This window comes from Anomaloglossus baeobatrachus, chromosome 1, assembly GCF_048569485.1.
Source record: "Anomaloglossus baeobatrachus isolate aAnoBae1 chromosome 1, aAnoBae1.hap1, whole genome shotgun sequence".
NCBI classification, from domain to species: domain Eukaryota; kingdom Metazoa; phylum Chordata; class Amphibia; order Anura; family Aromobatidae; genus Anomaloglossus; species Anomaloglossus baeobatrachus.
The window spans coordinates 885,822,425-885,836,448 of record NC_134353.1 but is presented as its reverse complement, the minus strand read 5'-3'; the positions used below and the strand labels follow the sequence as shown (position 1 = coordinate 885,836,448).

General features: G+C 45.4%; 1 protein-coding gene across 1 annotated transcript in view; it reads left to right on the top strand.

Annotated features, from left to right (window-relative positions):
• ITGA1 (integrin subunit alpha 1) overlaps positions 1-14,024 on the top strand; it is a 329,669-nt gene that overhangs the window by 110,014 nt on the left and 205,631 nt on the right. The gene's annotated exons all lie outside the window — the stretch shown is intronic.

The window sequence follows — 14,024 nt, the reverse complement described above, 5'->3', positions numbered from 1 at the left end:
AAGTAATGACAATGATTATTATTAACTATATTCTTTATTTTACAGACCCACTCACCCCATCCCATAACTGTAATGTACAAGCTCGGGGTTCGGATGCATTTTTACGTTATCTCTGGCCCCGAACTCGAACTTCACAAAAAGCTTGGGCGAGTCTCCCAATCCCAAACATTGGGGGGTTCGCCCATCACTATACATGATATATAAAATGCTCAAATCACCGTGCAGGTAAATAAATGGTTCGATCTCACACCAAAGTGTCGATGTTGATCACCCATGAAAGAACCAGGATCCAAAGATGAAGATGTGGGCACTAAAGACTTCCTGTCATGCCCCATGCATTGTCTCCCATTCTGAGAAGGACAGTACTCAAGTGTAGTGCTGTCCCACTAAAGCAAGTACACCCAATATATCTGCCAATGCATTTCTTCCCTTGTACCAGTGAACTCTTGAGGGGAGTGTACTTGAGAAAGAGGGGTGAAAAAAGGGGGGATAAAAAGTAGAGACCTGCAGTGGCAGCCTATCTCCAAATGACCTGCAGAGTGCTGCGTGCCATTGTATAGAAATGAGTGCCAGGGCAGCAAGGCTGGACGTTCAGGCCAAACATATAATAGATCTCAATTAAACTAGACTGCCCAGCATCTGACGTCACTGCCACTGGAGAGGCCAATCAGCTGTGCTGAGAGAATGTTACCACCGTGAAGCATCAATCATAATCCGCCACTGATGAGAGCTTTAATTGGAGCAGGTGTAGGCCAAGTGGTGATGCGTCATAGTGCCACAGACTGACCAGGGCTCATCCCACTGAACACCAATAAGTCCTTCCCCGTTGGCAAAACACTACTCAGACAACAAAGGATGAGGGAACCATGCACTGGAAAGACTTTATTGGTTCACCAACGGGCTAAAATATATCATACATTGCAGGCAAGAACACAAGATGGTAGAAGCAACAGATTTTCACCCTCCTGCTGACCTGCCAGGGATTAGAATCTTTGTGACTTTGGGGCTTCCAGGGCCATATATCCCATTCCAGCAGGACCCCGCTTTTGTTGGGCACCCACTGAGATGAGATAGCGACAAGCTTAGAAAGCTGACCAAGAACAGCAAGATATGTAGCCAGACATCCAAGTTGTCCCATCGTGGGTTTTCCAAGCGAATTTGTGGGCTTGGCGTTGAGCAGTGAAGCAGTTCTGTGTTCCTTAAGCTGGAACCGTAGCTCCTTGACTGAAATCCTATAATTACCCAAGATCAAGTATGGCGCCCTGGGCTGTTCAGGTCATCGCAGTGTTCTGCACGCTCTTTTTCTTAGTGCGGGATTCGACCCCCCGTGGTTCTGGGTCTCCGTCCTGCAGTGCTGCCTCCGCCAGCATTCACGGATCCTGGATGCACTTTGCGCCGCGCCTGTCGGGCACACCAGTGGGCTGCTTAGGCAAGAATAGGGCCGCCCACCTAAGGGTCGGACAGGGAGGTGGGAGGTGTCAAGTTCAGTTCAGTGGTAGCCCTCAAGCTGTGAGGAGCTCTGAGGAAGCTGGGAGTTGGAGCTCCCAGGGGAGAAGCAGACTAGGTCGCAGACGGTGGTCTGGAGATAGAGGAGTCAGACCCCCGTTCGCAGGGTATTGAGGCTAGGTGCCTGGGACCTGTCTTGGAGGATGGTCAGCAGCCTGGGCCTAATCACCAATCACTGGTCCAGGGTACACGTCGGGGTACACGGACCCTAGGTCGGGGAGAAGCTTCAGGCGACCCGGCAATTAACCTCCGGAGAACAGGGCCTTTATAGACTGTTCCCACGTGCTCAGAGATCGGGGGCACTAGCGCAACAAGAGGGATAGGGCTTTCCAAACAAGCGGCCCACTGAAATGCCAAGCAAGAGCCCCTGAGAGCAGGCTCCTTCACTTAGCCATAGTGGGGAGCGGGGCCTGGAAAGCTCCAAGCTGACGGGCCACAAAGGATACTCTAAATTTGTGCCAGAAGGCAGGTCACGGACCTCCACGCAGTGCTGCAGGGGACGGGACCCGGACGAGCTCCCCTCAGGAGACAGAGGCAGTCAGAGACTTGGTTTACCCTGTTGTCAGCGTCTGCTTCATTGTTGAGTGAGTACCCGACTGACCCCTGCACTGCACCCCTTTATCACCATCCAGAGTCCCGGGGCGTACCCCTACCCGTGGAGGGTAACGTCATCTTGCTGCCCCACTTCATCACCCTGGGTACTTCCAAAGGCAGTGGCAGTACTCCCAATTACCGTACACCACGGGTGGCGTCACGAACTATAACTATTTCCCCTGTAAATACCCCCTTCTTCATTTGAGTGTGGCCCCTAGCCCACGGATCCGGAGACCCTCGAGCCACGAGTAAACACCACAACCGGATCTGAGCGGTTCGATCCGCTGCAGGGGCGGCACACAAGCAGTTCTGTGATTCCTCACAGCTAGAACCGTAGCTCCTCAGCTGATGTAATATAGAATATCCCAAGTGAAGCAGCTCTGCGATTCCCCCAGTTGGAACTGAAGCTGCTCTGCTGGGTTCATGCAGAATATATACCTGGTGACAGAAGCAAAGCCCTTTTAAACCACTCAGTTCTACTACAGGATTGGCAGAGATGGCTTTTCTCTCATTGGTCACAAGTTCAGTCTGACTGCATAATTTTCTTCTAAATTATGTAGTCAGAAGTGCTGAGGAAATACAAATTTACAGAAATTAGGGCTCCGATCAATCTGGCAAGAGACAATATTAACTTCTCTTAATTTAACAAACAAAGGACCCATACGTCTGGCCTAATTAATACCAGTTCACCCCCACACAAGTGACCAAATGCTGAATAGATAAAGTAAACAAAAATATATATTAAAAAAACACAGTATTAACGGGCGCTGAAAGCAGAGAGGCTAGGAAAAAAATGTTGAACTATCATTTATTTCACACAACGCGTTTCTGTGGCCTCAGAAATGCGTTGTGTGAAATAAATGATAGTTCAATATATTTTTCCTAGCCTCTCTGCTTTCAGTGCCAGTAAATACTGCATTTTTTATATAATTTTTTCTTGCTATATCTGTTCAATCCTTGTCTCTGACAAGGTTGCGGTAGGCGCAGCGATTAGCATAGAAGGACTATTAGTTACCTGCACAGAGGATCATCTGTGACTGACCTAGTGCTCAGTCACCTTCAAGCAGTCCTCCTAACCTGCCAGCAGGAGAGTCCCACGGACCTAATCTGGAAGATAACACCGGAGTTGTGCGGGAGTGCACAACTAACTCTGGTGTGTATGGTCCTTGAGGGGCCCCTCACTATACCCTGAATTGAATAATCAGCAATGATTCTATTCTCCTCTGCTTATACTCCCGTGAACCAGGAGTGTGCTGAAGAGGAGCTGAATCCATGAGTATATGGTCCAAGTGCTGAATACTGGGCTTGTGCTGGGGTGCACAAGCCTATCTAGTGAGTCTGGTCCATTAAAGGGAACCTGTCACAACTTTTTTGGCCTATAAGCTGCGGCCACCACCACTGGGCTCTTATATACAACATTCTAACATGTTGTATATAAGAGCTCAGGCCGCTGTGAGAACATAAAAAACACTTTATAATACCTAACGGTCGCACGGTTGGCCAAATGGGCGTCTCCGTTGTCCGTTGCCGACGTCGCCTCTTTTGGCCATCTTTGTTCTCCTTCTCTAGCCGCGGTGCATGATGCGTCTGACGTCATTCACACTCGCCGGCATTCAGGTCCTAAGCAGGCGCACTTTGATCTGCACTGAGCAGGGCAGATCAAAGTATTGTAGTGCGCCTGCGCGTGACCGGCGAGTGTGTATGACGTAGGTGCATCATGCACCCAGGTTTCAGAAAGAGGACGAAGATAGCCGAAAGAGGAGGCACCGACACCAGAGAACGGAGATGCCCATAAGGCCCACAGCGCAACCATTAGGTAAGTATTAAAAAAGTGTTTTTTATGTTCTACACAGCGTCCTGGGCTTTTATATACAGCATGTTAGAATGCTGTATATAAGAGCCCGGTGGTGGTGGCCGTAGTTTATACGCCAAAAAAGTGATGACAGGTTTCCTTTAAGCGCCTTAATGTGTGTTATCGGTCATTGTAATTGTTTCCTCATATATGCTGAATCATCACAATCCTCACTCCCGTCGCTTCTTGTCAGTTCAGTGATGGGAGAGGAGCAGAGCAGCAGCGTGAAAGCAGTGAAGATGATATTGAGAGAATAAAGGGGTCTGGGGAATAAGGACAAATGTTGCTCCCACAAGGTTCTTCCCTGCCCCCACGCTTCAGCTCTCCCCCTTTCCTGACACTGTGATGACAGAAAAGGACTGACTAGTTCATAGTGTAATGAAGTGAGTCACATCGAATCTTGATGTCACTGCCAGTTTTGACACTTTCTTTGGCATTTGCTGTATTTTTCCCCTTATAAGCTACTCCCTTCTTATGCTTGGACAGCGACACTGAGGAAATAAAGTAAATGCCCCTGAGAGTGAAAATTGCATACTCGGAGCCCGAAACTTCAAAAGCCCATATCTTCGCAATGTAGGAAAAAAAGATTCAGCCACTCTGCCCATTTTTAATGATATACTGCATTCCGTTTAAAAGAAAAAATAAAAAAATACTGTAAAAATACGGTACATCTTTAACCCTTTCCTGTCATATAAAGTACCAGTATAACATGATGATTATACGGCCATAGGATCGGTGTCCGCATGATTGGAGCTTGGCTTAAATGCTAGCCGAACTCCAGTTGTTACTGTCAGGGCCGGTGCCTGACCTGTACCTGGCTGTTTAACCCCCCCTTCAATTATACAGCAATTGCAGCAATTAGGAAGCTAGGAGAGGTAGGGGGCTTCCTCTCCCAACCAATTGGCTCCCACATGATGTAATTATTGGCTACCAATTGTTGCCATGGCAACCTGAGGTACAAAACCTCCAAGAATGGCAACTATGGTGGCTTTTTAGACCCCTCCCCCCGAAAAAAAAAATGACACATGACAATGTGACATGGCACCCCAAACCATAACAGCAAACTCTGTACTATAATATTGTGTTCCTTTCCTTCTCAGATTTCCACTGTGCCTGAACTGTAGTTCCCAATTATATGTGGGTATTGGCGCACTCAGGAAAGATTTCACAACAAACTCAGTGGTTTCTTTTTTTCCTATTGGCCCTTATAAAAATTAAAAACTTGGGCCTAAAACAACATTTTAGTGGTAAAAGTGTAATTATTTTTTCTTCATCATCAATGGTTTAAAATTCTGTGAGGCATATGTGGTGTTAACATTCTCACTGCACCCCTAGATGAATAAATTGAGGGGTGTAGTTTGTAAAATGGTGTCACTTATAGGAGGTTTTATGGCACCTCAGGGGCTCTGCTAATGTGACATGTATCCCCAAATCATTCCAGCTAAATCTGTACTCCAATATGGTGCTCCTTTCTTTCTCAGCTTTGTACTGTGCCTCAAAAGTAGTTTTTGACCACATATGGGGTATTGGTGAACTCAGAAGAAATTGTATAACAAATTGTATAGTCCATTTTCTCCTATTACCCTTCTGACAATTAAAATTTTGGGGCCATAGCAACATTTTAGTTGAAAATATGGTATCTTCTTTATTTTCACAGTCCATTGTTATACAATTATGTGAATAAATTTCTTGAGAGAAGTAGTTTCCAGAATGGGATTACTTGTGGGGGTTTCTACTGTTTGGCATGTCAGGGGATCTTCAAAAATGCCATAGCGTACTCAATCTATTGCAGCCAAAATGGGGCTCCAAAATTCAAATACCAGTAATTCTCATTTCATTCCGAGCCCTGGCATGTGCCCAAACAGTAGTTTTCCACCACAGATGGGAAACTGATGTACTCAGGAGAAATTACCCACAAAATGTTATAGTATATTTGCTCCAATTATTCTTGTGGAAATGAAAACAAATGGTGATAAAGCAATATTTTTCTGATACAAATGCATTTTTTTCATTTTCATGGCTCAACATTATAAAATTCTTTGAAACACCTGTGGGTTCAAGTTGCTCACCAAACATCTAGAAACATTTCTTGAGGAGCATAGTCACCATAATTGGTCCAATGTGGGGACTGTCAACTGATTAGGCACAACGGGGGTTCTGCATGATGTCCGCAATCTATTCCACTGTTGTGATCCAATAGTCAAATGGCGCTCCTTCCCTTCCAAGCTTTGCTGTGCACCCAAACAGAACGTTTTCACCACATGTGGGGTATCAAAGTACTCAGAAGAAAATACACAACAAATTATATGGTCAATATTTTCCTGTTACTCTTGTGAAATTGAAAAATTTGAGGTTAAAGCACTATTTTTTGCAGTGAAAAAAAGAGTCAATAAACTTCTTGAAAGTGGTTTTCAGTATTGTAAGAGATGCAGTTTATAGATTGGTGTCACTTTTGGGTATTTTTTGTCTCATAGGCACCTCAAAGTGACTTAAAATGGGAAGTAGTCCCTTAAAAAAAAAATTTAGTACATTTTGTAGAAAAATGAAAAATTGTTAATAAAATTGTCAGTCTTCTAACTTTCTAACAAAAAAAACCAAATCATATACACTGTGTGCAGTATTATTAGGCAAATGAGTATTTTGATCACATGATAATTTTTATACATGTTGTCCTACTCCAAGCTGTATAGGCTTGAGAGCCAACTATCAATTAAGTAAATCAGGTGATGTGCATCTCTGTAATGAGGAGGGGTGGGGTGTAATGACATCAACACCCTATATAAGGGGTGCATACTTATTAGGTAACTTCCTTTCCTTTGGCAAAATGGGTCAGAAGAGAGATTTGACGGGCTCTGAAAAGTCCAAAATTGTGAGATGTCTTGCAGGAGGATGCAGCAGTCTTGAAATTGCCAAACTTTTGAAGTGTGATCACCGAACAATGAAGCGTTTCATGGCAAATAGCCAACAGGATCGCAAGAAGCGTGTTGGGCAAAAAAGGCGCAAAATAACTGCACATAAATTGAGCAAAATCAAGCGTGAAGTTGCCAAGATGCCATTTGCCACCAGTTTGGCCATATTTCAGAGCTGCAACGTTACTGGAGTATCAAAAAGCACAAGGTGTGCCATACTCAGGGACATGGCTGAAAAACGACCACCTTTGAACAAGAAACATAAGATAAAACGTCAAGACTGGGCCAAGAAATATCTTAAGAATGATTTTTCAAAGGTTTTATGGACTCATTAAATGAGAGTGACTCTTAATAGGCCAGATGCATGGGCCAGAGGCTGGATCAGTAAAGGACAGAGAGCTCCACTCCGACTCAGACGCCAGCAAGGTGGAGGTGGGGTACTGGTATGGGATGGTATCATCAAAGATGAACTTGTGGTACCTTTTTGGGTTGAGGATGGAGTAAAGCTCAACTCCCAGACCTACTGCCAGTTTCTGGAAGACAACGTCTTCAAGCAGTGGTACAGTAAGAAGTCGGTATCATTAAAAAAAACCATGATTTCCATGCAGGACAATGCTCCATGACATGCATCCAACTACTCCACAGCGTGGCTGGCCAGTAAAGGTCTAAAAGATGAAAAAATAATGACATGGCCCCCTTGTTCACCTGATCTAAACCCCATAGAGAACCTGTGGTCCCTCATAAAATGCAAGATCTACAGGGAGGGAAAGCAGTACACCTCTCAGAACAGTGTCTGGGAGGCTGTGGTGGCTGCTGCACCCAATGTTGATAATAAACAGATCAAGCAACTGACAGAATCTATGGATGGTAGGCTGCTGAGTATCATCATAAAGAAAGGTGGCTATATTGGTCACAAATTTTTTGGGGGTTTTGTTTTTGCATATCAGAAATGTTTATTTCTAAATTTTGTGCAGTTATATTGGTTTATCTGGTGAAAATAAACAAGTGAGATGGAAATAGATTTTGTTTTTATTAAGTTGCCAAATAATTCTGCACAGTAATAGTTACCTGCACAAACAGATATCCTCCTAAGATACCAAATCTAAAAAAAAACCCACTCCAACTTCCAAAAATATTAAGCTTTGATATTTATGAGTCTTTTGGGTTGATTGAGAACATAGTTGTTGGTCAATAATAAAAAAATCCTCTAAAATACAACTTGCCTAATAATTCTGCACCCGGTGTGTATGTGTGTGTGTGTGTGTGTGTGTGTGTGTGTGTATATACAGTGCCTACAAGTAGTATTCAACCCCCTGCAGATTTAGCTGGTTTGATAAGATGCAAATAAGTTAGAGCCTGCAAACTTCAAACAAGAGCAGGATTTATTAACAGATGCATAAATCTTACAAACCAACAAGTTATGTTGCTCAGTTAAATTTTAATAAATTTTCAACATAAAAGTGTGGGTCAATTATTATTCAACCCCTAGGTTTAATATTTTATGGAATAACCCTTGTTTGCAATTACAGCTAATAATCGTCTTTTATAAGACCTGATCAGGCCGGCACAGGTCTCTGGAGTTATCTTGGCCCACTCCTCCATGCAGATCTTCTCCAAGTTATCTAGGTTCTTTGGGTGTCTCATGTGGACTTTAATCTTGAGCTCCTTCCACAAGTTTTCAATTGGGTTAAGGTCAGGAGACTGACTAGGCCACTGCAACACCTTGATTTTTTCCCTCTTGAACCAGGCCTTGGTTTTCTTGGCTGTGTGCTTTGGGTCATTGTCTTGTTGGAAGATGAAATGACGACCCATCTTAAGATCCTTGATGGAGGAGCGGAGGTTCTTGGCCAAAATCTCCAGGTAGGCCGTGCTGTCCATCTTCCCATGGATGCGGACCAGATGGCCAGGCCCCTTGGCTGAGAAACAGCCCCACAGCATGATGCTGCCACCACCATGCTTGACTGTAGGGATGGTATTCTTGGGGTCGTATGCACTGCCATCCAGTCTCCAAACGTCACGTGTGTGGTTGGCACCAAAGATCTCGATCTTGGTCTCATCAGACCAGAGAACCTTGAACCAGTCTGTCTCAGAGTCCTCCAAGTGATCATGAGCAAACTATAGACGAGCCTTGACATGACGCTTTGAAAGTAAAGGTACCTTACGGGCCCGTCTGGAACGGAGACCATTGCGGTGGAGTACGTTACTTATGGTATTGAAAACCAATGTCCCCACTGCCATGAGATCTTCCCGGAGCTCCTTCCTTGTTGTCCTTGGGTTAGCCTTGACTCTTCGGACAAGCCTGGCCTCAGCACGGGTGGAAACTTTCAAAGACTGTCCAGGCCGTGGAAGGCTAACAGTAGTTCCATAAGCCTTCTACTTCCGGATGATGCTCCCAACAGTGGAGACAGGTAGGCCCAACTCCTTGGAAAGGGTTTTGTACCCCTTGCCAGCCTTGTGACCCTCCACGATCTTGTCTCTGATGGCCTTGGAATGCTCCTTTGTCTTTCCCATGTTGACCAAGTATGAGTGCTGTTCACAAGTTTGGGGAGGGTCTTAATTAGTCAGAAAAGGCTGGAAAAAGAGATAATTAATCCAAACATGTGAAGCTCATTGTTCTTTGTGCCTGAAATACTTCTTAATACTTTAGGGGAACCAAACAGAATTCTTGTGGTTTGAGGGGTTGAATAATAAATGACCCTCTGAATAAACTTTTCACAATTTAAAAAAAAAATAAAAAAAGAAATAACATTTTTTTAACAATTCTTTTTTGCTGCAGTGCATTTCACACTTCCAGGCTGATCTACAGTCCAAATGTCACAATGCCAAGTTAATTCCGAATGTGTAAACCTGCTAAATCTGCAAGGGGTTGAATACTACTTGTAGGCACTGTACATATATATATATATATATATATATATATATATATCAGTTGTATTAGGCAATGATATAGTAAAATGGTCAGCCTGGACCTATTTTCCGAGGGCTGTATGAAAAGTAATGTCTCCACCTTCGTAACTTGGCTTTCGATGGGAATATTTATATACGTCAAATGCAGAAATGATACTTAGACAGTGATCTTTAATTTCCGATATTCACTTTTACACCTAATCACCAGAGAATTGGTTTCTGCCAAAGAAGAACAAGTTTTCTGAAGTCGTCACGGAAGAAGTCGACACTCTGTTTCTGCAACCAGCCTCTCACAGTTCTCTCAACTTCTACATCATCTGCATAGTGATGTCCCCACAGATCTTCTTTCATTATCGGGAACAGATGGAAATCAGACGACACCAAATCTGAACTGTATGGATGATGCCGTACGGTGGTGAGCATCAGTCTCTGAAGTTCTGCTGTGGTGGCATGTCAAGTGTAAGCACAGAGCTCACATCAACAAAATCGCCATAGACGGCTTGTTGAGGAATTTCCTTTGGGGTGACACCTTCTGCTATCAAGAATTCAATGAAAGCACGTTGACCGACCATCTGTGCAGGGCTCCGTTCTTTACACTGTAACAACACAACCATTCTTTGCGAAGGCTTAACACCAACTGGAGCTGTAGAGGAGAGTCTACTGAACACTCCAGTACCTTTCGCATACCAGTGCTGCCATCTCCTGAGGAGTTACAAAGGTGGAGGATTACTTTTCATTCAACCCTCATATCTATAAGGGTCACCATATACTGTACTTCTCGGACACGTAAATAGAAAGCAAGTGTATATCATCAGAACAGATAGCGTATCGAAGAATAACCCAACGTGGTAGAAGACGATGCAACATTATATTACATACTGTAGCTAGAGCCACCAATTCCTTCACTAGTGGAATAAACATCAAGGATACGTATGGAGTTTGTGGATGATTCAGTGCCCAGACAGTTATCATTTATATACCAATGTTTAGAGCTGATGTATCTCATGAAGAAATGAGTTTTCTTGAAAAGCTTCCTTTCTACTGAGAATAAGTGCAGTTTTCAAGATGTCCTCTTGTTGAAAATTCTACTTTAAAAGTCAAAGAAAAATATTTTTTTCACCAATACGCCTAAGAGGCCTATACTGTCAAATATATAAAGCTGTGTGTGTGTGTGTGTCTGTGTCTGTGTGTGTGTGTCTGCTAAAGGAATCTGCACCGTTGCATTTACAATTACAAAATTTTGCACAGCCGCCTCATTTGAGTCATGGAGCGTCATAGACTATGTTTTGAGGGGAAAATTTAACCCAGTGCTGTAGAGTTAGGGCGGCTTTGCACGTTGCAACATCGCACGTGCGATGTCGATGGGGTCAAATCGAAAGTGACGCATATCCGGCGTCACTTTCGACATCGTTGTGTGTAAATCCTAGATGATACGATGAACGAGCGCAAAAATGTCGTTATCGTATCATCGGTGCAGGCTCCTACATTTTCATAATGCCGGTGCCGTGACAGGTACGATGTAGTTCCTCGTTCCTGCGGCAGCACACATCGCTGTGTGTGAACCCGCAGGAGCGAGGAACATCTCCTACCTGCCTCCTGCGGCTCACGCCGGCTATGCGGAAGGAAGGAGGTGGGCGGGATGTTTACATCCTGCTCATCTCCGCCCCTCCGCCGTCATTGGCCGCCTGCCGTGTGACGTCACTATGACGCCGCACGACCCGCCCCCTTAATAAGGAGGCGGGTCGCCGGCCAGAGCGACGGTTGCAGGGCAGGTGAGTGCATGTGAAGCTGGTGTAGCGATAATGTTCGCTACGCCAGCTATCACAAGATATCGTACCTGCGACGGGGGTTGGGACTATCGCGTGCGACATTGCAGCATCGGCTTGCAATGTCGCAACGTGCAAAGCCCGCCTTAGTCACAAAAAAACTGCTTACATTAAAGTCAATATAGCTGGGAGCTACAGGTCATTAATAGGAGCTGTGATTGGTTGCTATAGGCAACAAAGGACATTCTTACCATAAGAAGCTTATGTGTGAGGTAATATGATGTTGGTAGACATAGACACACACACTGAGACACAGACACACAGAAACACACACACATACACACACAGACAGACACATACAGAGACCGACACACACACACACAGACAGACACACAGCGACACACAGACAGAGACACAGATGGACAGAGACACAGACAGACAGAGGCAGAGACAGATTCAGACACACACACACACACACACACACACACAGACAGACACACAGAGACACACACACACACACCGAGACAGACAGGGACACAGATGGACAGAGGCACAGACAGAGACAGTCAGAGACAGATAGAGATAGTCAGAGACAGACACAGACACACAGAGATAGAAAGAGACAAAGACAGACAGAGGAGACAGAGACACATAGAGACAGACAGACAGAGACACACAGACAGAAAGACACACAGAGACAGAGACACACAGACACATACAGAGAGACAGAGACACAGACACACAGAGACAGATACACATGGACACACAAAGACAGAGAGATAGAGGCAGTCAGAGAGGGAGACAGACAGAGGGAGAATGAGAGATACAGAGAGACACTTACCGTAGTTACTATCCTGGGCAATGCCAGCTACTACAGCTAGTACGTAATATAGGCCATCCATGTGTAAAAATGGTATTTAGAAAAACACTAAGGCTAATTTCACTCATCAGTTTTTTCCAATCAGGCACAATCCGGAAAAAAAACGATTAAAACGGATCCGGTACCGCATCCTTTTTTTTTCCATTGATTTGTATTGTCACCGGATTGTGGCTGATGACCTTGCGTTGCATCCGGCTTTTTTAATGAATGCGGTGGCTGCATGGAACGTTTCATGCAACGTTTTTTGTCTCATAAAAAAAAACGCACAGCGCCGGATGCGGCGCTGTGCGGCATGGTGCATGATGAAAGTCTAGGCACGCTGAATCCGGTGGCATGCATCAAATGCCGGAAGCATGTACCAGATTCGTTTTTTTACTTTTGAGCATGCCCAGAAGTGATTCTCTGAGAAAATCGGTGCGAGTGGAGTGCGATAAAACATCGCATTCCCCTCGGACCAATTCTAGCCTGTGTGTCCTTGCACATGAGCGATTATTTTCTCAGTCCTAATCGGACCGAGAAAACAATCGCAGCATGATGCGACTGTAATGCGAGACTCTTTTCTCTCGCACTGATTCAAGTGAATGGGGCGAGAGAAAAATCACACTGCACTCGCGGTACACCGGTGTACCACGCGTGCTGAGCTAGAGTCGCAATAGCCGACTACGGAGGAGAGAGGGAGATAAATCCCACCTTCCCCTCCTCCGTGCCAGCCCGCCCCTCCTGAGAGCCTGCCCGCCCCCCGCAGCTGAGGTCATCTCGCAGGGTCAGACCTCGGATGCAGGCACACTAGCATGACACTCGGCTCCTGCTGTGCTGCCAGCGCGAGCCGAGTGTGATGCGAGCATCGCAGTAGTGCCCTGTGTGGCCCCTGCCTCTCTCGCACTGACTCACTCACTGACTCATTCACTCACTCTCATCCACTCACCGATCACCGGCGCGGCACTGCACGGCGTTCACACTGCTCCGGCGGCTTCTCCTGATTTGAAAATGCCGGCCGCTCAATATTCAATCTCGTATTCCCTGCTTCCCCCGCCCACCGGCGCCTATGATTGGTTGCAGTCAGACACGCCCCCACGCTGAGTGACAGCTGTCTCACTGCAACCAATCACAGCCGCCGGTGGGCGGGTCTATATCTTGCAGTAAAATAAATAAATAATTAAATAAAAACGACGTGCGGTCCCCCCAATTTTGATACCAGCCAGGGTAAAGCCACACGGCTGAAGGCTGGCATTCTCAGGATGGGGAGCTCCACGTTATGGGGAGCCCCCCAGCCTAACAATATCAGACAGCAGCCGCCCGGAATTGCCGCATGCGAAAGTCCCGGGACTCTACCCGGCTCATCCCGAATAGCCCTGGTGCGGTGGCAATCGGGGTAATAAGGGGTTAATCATGGCAGGCGTCTATGAGACACCCCCAATGATTAACCTGTAAGTGAAAGTAAATAAACACATATACCCAAAAAAATACTTTATTTGGAATAAAGGACAAAAAAAAACCCCTCTTTCACCATTTTATTAAAATCCCAAAATACCCCTCCAGGTCCGACATAATCCACACGAGGTCCTGTGACGCTTTCAGCTCTGCTACATGAAGCTGACAGGAGCGGCCGT